Here is an 8,856-nt window from a genome sequence, read left to right as displayed (position 1 = left end):
AAAGCAAAACAGCCATCAAGGACTGAGCCTGCTCTAGTGCCCTGAATTCTAAAAGCATTACAGAACAAAAGCATATTGAAGTACACATGGACAAAATACGTATTGTCATGGATTTGTTATCAAATAATCCAAAACCAACTTTAAGGATTTGCTAACATTATTAAGGATTTAAAAGTATGGTGTGTTCAGGCAAAGAACTGTCCAGTTTTAGAGAATTAAATTGTAGTATATTGGGATGAGAGGATATAATGGGAAGAATAAACACTAAAATACTTTGGGAAAAAGAATGTCTATTAAAAGGTTCAAAGAAAGGAGGAGATACAGAAGAAATATGGAAATGTTCAGTACTTGTAATATATAGGGAAGATTCTGACCAACAATCTTGTCAGCCCTAAGAAATTTTGGAAGATATCATGGAGATACTCTTATCATGATATTGTAAATAGACCTGTTTTTGTTTTACCTTGGTTTCAGAGGATGATGTGACATTGTCACTCATTGCCATTACATTGGCAATTCCAGCTTTCTGAGTAGATGGGTATAAAGGCTTATGGAAAGATGGTGGAAAGGCAATCCCCTCCTTGTATAAGCCAGAGAAGCAATTGCATAAGACAGCAAGGAAGACAAAGCTGCTGACAATGATGTTCAGAACTGCTGAAATGACAAATGGATTGTAGGTGACATTCTTTTGTAATTTCCCTGTGTACAAATTTGGAAAAGCAAAAATGAGGGAGACTGTCCCATTCATCACAAGAATGGTGGAGGCCAGTAGCTGCTGTTGAGCTACACAAATATACAAAGGGATGAAGGTATTCTGGTAGGTGTATCAGCGACAAACTCTGACAATGCTGCAGTTGTCGCCATGGTGATAATTGCAGGCTCTCTGCATTCCCACAAAGGCCATGCAAGAGTAGGAGATAATGGCATTATCTAAGTACCACACTCACCACGGTGGAAGGTCCATGGAGGTATTGCAAAAGAGCCATGCTATGGTAGCCAAATCAAAATCCTCTACTTGGATATTGACAGATTCGTTGAGTAAGACCATGATGACAGTGAACACTGGGCAACTCAAAAGAAATACAAGACAGAATAGGGTGACCTCTTTGGATAGGGAGAGTACACTCTGCAAGATCAACACCTGGAAGAAAGAACTGACTGTGTTTGAGGATCCAGGCTTTTGCCCTGGAGATCTACTCCTGGAAGTATGATCTATACAAACTCATAGAAGAGTCCTATAGCAATACTTACTGACAACTGGATGGATGCATGCACCCTCTAACAGTTGCAATTCTGAATGTTGGTGTAGACACATGATAAAGTTTAGACACAAACATTTAACCATAAAGATGATGAACATAGCACCATCTTTAATATTGGTGCTCTTCAAAACCAATATTACCTATATAGTGAATTCCATGCCTTTCAGGGCAGCATAATGAGACCCAGTCTGAAAAAAATATATATCAATATTAATAAATGAGTAATAAACAAATGAATATGGTGGCATAAAGTATCATGACATAAAAAAATAGTGAAATCGAGGAGTGAGGCAAAGACACCAGCCATGACGTTGATCCAATCATCAAATTGAAACTTGAGGATACACACACACACAGAGAGAGAGAAAGAAATCGCTACACACATAAACATATATACAGTTATAGTCACACGTGGGCTGACAATAAGGAGGGCAGATCCACTATAGGGTGTCAATCCTACAAACCAGGGAGTATTTTATACCCTGCCTAACATAGATTGCATGCATACGCACCTTTCTATGCCTGTTAATATGCCCAGATAAATCAAGAGGATGGCAACCTGGAGCTCTTTATGAAGGCAGACAGTGTCAGTAGAAGAAAACTTGCAATCAGCCAGCCAGATTTTGGATAGCATTTCCTTACTGTCCTGGTTGATTTTATGTTGTGTTTATGTCAACTTAACACATTCTAGAGTCATTTTGGAAGAGTAACTCTTGGTTGAGAAAATACCCTCATAAGATCTGTGCTAAAAGTCTGTAGTTCATTTTCTTGATTAATTATTGATGTCAGAAGGCCTGGCCCACTGACAGCAGTACCATGCCTGGTCAGATGTTTCTGGATGGTATAATAAAGTGGTTTGAACAGGCCATGGGAAGCAAACCAGTAATCAGCATTCCTCTATGGCCTCTGCATCAGCTCCTGCCTGGAGTTCCAGCCCTGATATTTTTGAATGATAGACTATAATCTGTAATATGAAACAAATCTTTTCATTCCCAAGTTGCTTTTGGTCATGATGTTTTATTTCAGCAACAGATAACCTAAGATACTTACCATTCATTAAAGAATTATAGGGAAAAGACACAGAAACACACAGACATAGTGAGGCAGAAATGACTCAGAAAGACACAGAGACATAGAGTGGTACCACTGCCAAGCATCGTGAAAGAGAGAGATGGAAGAGAAAGGAGGGAAGGATTCACACTACATATTGTTAGCCTTAGGGAAGTGTGGTTTCTATTAACCTTGGTCTATCTTTCAAATCATTGTAATGTCAAAAAATAAAACATTAAGTTGAGTGGCCATAACTCCAAAGCCTCTGTGCTGCTTAGCTTCCCATATCTGTGACCCAAATGACCACGAGAACAGATTAAAGGAAAGAATTATTTAGTTTTGCTCAGTATCAGAGATTTGAGTTTATAGTCCTTGGCTGTGTTGATTTGGGGTGTTTGGATTGAAAACAGGAGGCAGAGGCTACTGATTTTATAATGGATAGGAAGTAGAGAAGGGACCAAGGATGTGGTAAAATTTTTAAAAGCACACCTCCTGGTATCTATTTCCTACTGTTACATACCATCTCCTTAAGAGTTCAAATCCTACCATAATAGCACTACTATCTTGGAACCAATAATTTAACACATAAACTGTTTTCATTGACAGGTCACACCCAAACTATAACACCATTATACAAGGTCATTCACCGTGCCATTCCACTAAGGAGGTTCCTGGGGTCATCAACTCAAAAGAGACAGAAAGTAGAAAGGTGGTTGCTAGGAGCTGGAACAGAGAAAAAAGGAGATGGCATTCAATGAGGACAGCGTTTCAGTGGTGAAAATGGACAGTGGTGGCAGTTTCATATCACCATGAATGTACTTATAGCTATGGACACTTAGAAATGTCAGTGGTAAATATTGATATGTATACTTAACCATATTACTCAGAGTATACAATAAAGGTAGATGGATCCTTTACTAACCAGTGATGCTGTCTTCAACTGAATCAATGATAGGTGACATGGCAGGGCAGTCAGCTATCTGGACCATCAAAGCTAATGAGGACACAGCTTTCCTTACATGTCTTTCACAGCTTGTTGCTGGCTTATCAGTCAGCTGTGAGCTCTTGAGACACTACTGATCTATTTCACAAGTCTGAGAATTTCATTGTGTCATCAAACTCTAACCATTATTGACCTCACCTACCAAGTTCTCAGTCATTAATGTGTGAGGAGCATGACATCATTTGGGAATTGACTGTGGAGCTATCTTTGCTTTCTTTTGTCATCTACTTTCTTTTTCAGGATTTGTGGGGTAGGATGTGTTTGCTAGTTGACCTCTAAAGCCCATGGTTAAGACCCACTTGACAGATTCAGATCTGTCTGTCATCCATTTCTTTCATAGCTTCTAATCCTTCTAACACCTTTATCAGAGAGAAATGAGGAGAAAGATCCATGTGTGTTGGACAGCCAATGTCATTATACAGCTAGGATGAAAAGGAAAAACTCCTACATACTTAGGAAACACATTCAGTAACCATTTGTAGATATTGACAGTGAAGTATTACTGTGCAGTAACTCTATATTATGTTGAAATATGTTGAAAGAAAGTCCCCAATGATACTTATTTTAAAAAAACAGTTTTCAAAAATAAGTCATTAGCTCTAGTTAGGCATGCCAATACTACTCAGGAACCTCGCTATAAGCACTATGCCACTATGGCCTCCTGCTCAAAGCCCATCCGTAGCTATGGGTAATTTTACTCCAGAAACTCCACCCTTGAGGCTTCCTGTACCAGGTAGGGGAGCACAACTTCCCCCATGGGGAACTTTGCCACAGGCTTGGGACACCAAGTTCTCCTGCACCAAGCCTACCCACAACTTCGGAGAATTTTGCCCCAGTAGCCAAGCTCACATAGCCTTCTCAAAGCAAGAGGTCCAGTAGAGATTTGGGGGGAAAAGAGTAATATCTGTCACTCATGCTACCTAATATGGCAGTGATTTCCTTGTGTTTGGTTTTTATTAGCCTACATTTAAACAGTACAAGTGAATACTGTACTGCATGGTGCAGGTATAGACCAAGCTCCCCAACTTCAGCAACACTGACATTTGAGGTCTATATTTCTTTGCTGTGTGGACTCCAAAAACACGTGTTTTGAGTTCTTTGCTTTACTTTGACAACATTTACATTTGCACTTAGTGAGGTTACAAACATAATTCTGAGCACATTAAAAATGTTTGATCACTAAAAGGTGACTGATAATTTGTATGTCTTAATTACCCTTTTTTTAAGAATTCACAATAAGTAACTCTTATAAGATTAGCATTTATAAATTAGTTTATCTCTGCTATGATTTTTATCCTTAAATTTTTCAATTTTTTAATTGAAGCTCTTTTAATACCAAAATAAACTTTAAACCAGAAATATAGTCTATGGAGAAACTGAGAGCCACTTTTTTTTTTTTTTTAAAGACTTATTTATTTATTATGTATACAGTGTTCTGCCTACATGCATGCTTGCAGGCCCGAAGAGGGCGCCAAATCTCATTTCAGATGGTTGTGAGCCACCATGTGGTTGCTGGGAATTGAACTCAGGACCTCTGGAAGAACAGTCAGTGCTCTTAACCTCTGAGCCATCTCTCCAGCCCGAGAGCCACTTTTTAAAAATCAATTTTATAGTATACTTTTATAAGATCTAAATTAATTTAATAGAACTTTTAATTTAAGTACATAATTAAGTTTTCTGTAGTTTTTGTTATGACTCAGCTTCTCCAAATGGTTAAAGCTTAACAAAGTTAGCAAAGACATAAGTGATTATCTCAATTAGGCATATATTTTTAAGTCAATTTTTGTTACCATGAACAGATCATTACACCATCAGGAATTTTTAACTCTTAATCACCAAACATATATCATCCTTAAGTCACGTCCTCCATTAACTTGTAGAACTTAGTCATACCTTCTGCAGCTTGGCCTTAAGCTTTTGTGGTTTTGTCCTCATCTGTTCATTTTTATTCTTAGGACAAAAATCTTAGTTTATCATAAAAAATTCATCCTTATTCAAAATATTCTCCTTTCTTTTTAACCCTTTTTACCAAAAATATAACCTCATTCTTTTAAACATTTTTCTCTCATATCTATTGTTTCTTTGAATCCAAGCTACATATATGACTTTTTGTAGCAAATTAAGACTGCCTATACACATACTTTTAAATATTAACCGTTTGTGGGGGGGGGGTTAGACAATTTTTTCTCTGTTTAGGCTTTTATCACTTTTTAATATCTCCCTTGCCCTGTCCTATGGCTTTAAAGATCCAGAAACAGAGAACTTTGACATTTCAGCAAGAGCTTCAGAAATATAGATAATCTTGAATGAAGAAACATTTATTTTTTTAAATAAGAACCAAGTAGTATGGTAGTGCTCAGAGAGCTAAACATCTGTAATTGCATTTAGCCATCTTAACCTGTATATACAAATCTTTCTTGATGAAAAAAATGTAATACCATGAGCATAATAACATTAACAAACAAATCTACTATTTGTTGTACGAAATTTTCCACAAGGAGGGGGTTCGGTGATATCTGGGGCCTTTTCTCAGTATATATAATAGCATTCCCATAGCTACATAGGTTGACTCCCTCTCCATTCTTGGTTTTTAGGGTGTACACACTAGCTTCTCCACAAAACCTGAGGCCTCATATAATTGAAACCTAATTACATCATGAGCTGGCTTTTTGGAACCTAGGGCCTATGCTGAGACATTTTGCTCAGCCTTGGTGCAGGGAGGAGGGGATTGGACCTGCCTCAACTGAATCTACCAGGCTGGGCTGACTCCCCAGGGGAGACCTTGCCTTGGAGGAAATGGGAATGGGGAGTGGATTGGGGGGGGAGCCTGGGTTTGGGAGGAGGGAGGACAGGGGAATCCGTGGCTGATATGTAAAATTAAATTAATTATAAAATAAAAATTTTTTTAAAAAACCTCCAGCCAGGAGGGACTGGATACTAAGGTGAAGGTCCACTGGCCTTGTCGATTTCATCTGTTTCTGAAGGAATATTAACATTTAACAAGCCCACCTGTGATTATTTTGAGCAGTCACAGCTGGAGTTATTATTGAGCCATTTTAAACAGAGGATCTTTTTTTTTATCCCCTTTATGTATAAGCATCTCATTAGCTGTTTTCAAGGGCATGGTGTCTATCTTTTTTTTCTTCCTGTCACAGAGTCAAGAAGCCAGTCTGACCCAGGACAGGAGCTTTGAAGGGAAAGCTGAGAAAAACATGCTTGGGTCTGAAGTGAGTGGACCAAGTCTCATCTCCAGAGCCAGCTTTTCAGTGAGCTAAAACAGCATATAACAATATTTTTAAATATTATTTCCCTACCCAAAAGGCATATTTTTTTCTCTATAACTGAGAAATAGAAACAAAAGCAACAGTATCCGGGCTTGGGGAAGGGGCAGAAACAATGGAAGACCACAGGCATAAGGCAAGGGAATCCCAAACCAGAAAGACTATCCTATGTGAGTTACAAGAAGCCGGTTTGGAGACCCAATAGAAAGGATCCAGCACAGCTTTTATCTCAGTCTCCTGCCCAAGAAATGCAGCTGGAGGGACCCTTCCCACACAGAAAAACTGGCCATACACCTCTTGGCCACAATGAGATAGGGTCCTGAGCTGCCAGCTGGCAAGGCTGCCTGGATGCCTGGGGTCTCTGTGAAGATAAAGAGGGGGCTGCTACGCTCCTGCGCATTTCACAGATCCTGCTCTAGTGTCTTCACAGCCACCATGTGCCCTACATCACAGATATCTTGCCCTGGCTGGGACCTTATCATGCAGGGCCAGACTGGTGAGACTATACAACTCACTCCAACCAGACAGGGGAGCCCTTTGGGAGAAGGGGGACTGGAGGTGACTATGTTCTGGGTCTTGGTGACACCATAATCAGGAGCTGAGTGGTGGCAATGAAAGGGGTTGAGAGGAAACTCTGAGGGGTGGAGAACCTGGGAGAAACAGAGAAAGAAATGGTTGGGAGGAAGGACCAAATAAGAAGAGAGACACACAGAGAGCCTGGGAGGGAAAGGGGACAGATAGCTGGGGAGCCTGTGGAGGACAGACAAACAAACAAAATCGGGAAGACGGAGTTTACTGGAACTGTCAATATAATCCCAGAAAGGGATTAGCACCACTCATGTAACATAGGTGACAAAGGCAGTGGATGGATCACTTCTTAAGAGTGAGGCTTATACCCCAGGTTGACTTCTGGCCACCAGTAAGTTAAAGTGAACTTGGAAGACAAATCAGCTTTCCTGTCCTCAAGACAGAAAACCAAAGGTGATAAGATGAAACTAAGACACCAATAACAAGGATGATATCCTCTGAGCATAACCTGCCCAGAATATATCCACAGTCACTCACACAATAATCTATCTGGCCATCCACCCAAAACCCATGTCTCCCATATACTAATGGGAGACAGAATCAGAAAACCGGGTCCTCAGTTATTGGCATCCCAATATAGCATGAGAAGACCAGGGAAGGCTCCTTGTCAGGCATTTCCTTCCCAAACCTTAGGAAGAATCCTCAGCAAGCTGGTTCTCCTTAACTTGAAGAGGGCTCCTCAAGAAACCTATCCACCTTAACCAGAACTGAATTGGTTTACAGCCTTATCTCCTAGAAGAATCAGAAAGAATCAATCCATTTTGGTGTCTGGGAACACAAAAGTCATCCCTGGAACATCTTCAGGCATCTCCTGCATCCTCCCCACTGCCTGAGGAGCTCCAGTATGAAGCTGAGTTCCATATGCATGGGGTAATCTCACTGGGGCTCCAAGTCCAGGTGAGAAAGTTCCAGACCACCATACATAGAAGGCCCAAACAGAGTATTGTATTAGCCAGCAACAGAGAACAGGCTCTTGCTCCAAAGAACTCATAGCATTGAAGCTGAGGGGTACGAAGCTTTTAAGGACAAAAAACACAATGACATTATGTCAGGTATAGGTCTGGGGAACTTAGTGGTATTCATTTTGGAAGACTGGTTTTTTTTTGAGTGTTATACATTTGGACCATGGTCAGAGTCACAGAAAGACTGAAATGTGTTGCCAAGGTGGATGAGGTTGCCAAGGATTAGAGATTTGCAAAAAGTTCCTGAGCAGACACAAAGTGGAGTTAGAACAAGATCATGACAAGGCAGTGCTACTTCAGTCCCTTCAATCTGACTGTCTCCATCCATGTCAGCATCTAGGATCAATTCATTCACTGATCTGTCAAGTTCTCGTCCAAGTTCATCATAATGTGATGTAGCTTAGCAACACTGCTATAGCTATTTCCATCCTTGTACAGAAGGCCTCTCAGATCTCTTCCTTACCCCCCACTGTTTCTTTCATATTTTTGACCATCACAGTCAGGAACTCTGGGAAATCAATGGTCCCATTCCCATAGACATCCACCTCACTGATCATGTCCTACAGTTCAGCCCCGCTTGGGTTCTGCCCCAGTGATCACATCATGACCCCCAACTCCCTGGTAGTAACGATGCCATCTCCATCCTCATCAAAGAAAGATAAGGCATTCTTTAACTCTGCAATCTGATCTTTGGTTACCTTGCCAGCCAT

At 40.3% G+C, this 8,856-nt stretch overlaps 2 pseudogenes; both read right to left on the bottom strand.

Annotated features, from left to right (window-relative positions):
- Positions 1–391: 391 nt before the first annotated feature.
- LOC128113747 (claudin-34-like) lies at positions 392–1,048 on the bottom strand (annotated as a pseudogene).
- Positions 1,049–8,294: 7,246 nt separating this feature from the next.
- Positions 8,295–8,856, bottom strand: LOC128113741 (calmodulin-alpha-like; annotated as a pseudogene).

Source organism: Peromyscus californicus, unplaced genomic scaffold (assembly GCF_007827085.1).
Source record: "Peromyscus californicus insignis strain IS unplaced genomic scaffold, ASM782708v3 Scaffold_10__1_contigs__length_136768540, whole genome shotgun sequence".
Taxonomy (NCBI): domain Eukaryota; kingdom Metazoa; phylum Chordata; class Mammalia; order Rodentia; family Cricetidae; genus Peromyscus; species Peromyscus californicus.
The sequence above is the reverse complement of the archived record's forward strand: the minus strand, read 5'-3'. Positions and strand labels throughout refer to the sequence as shown.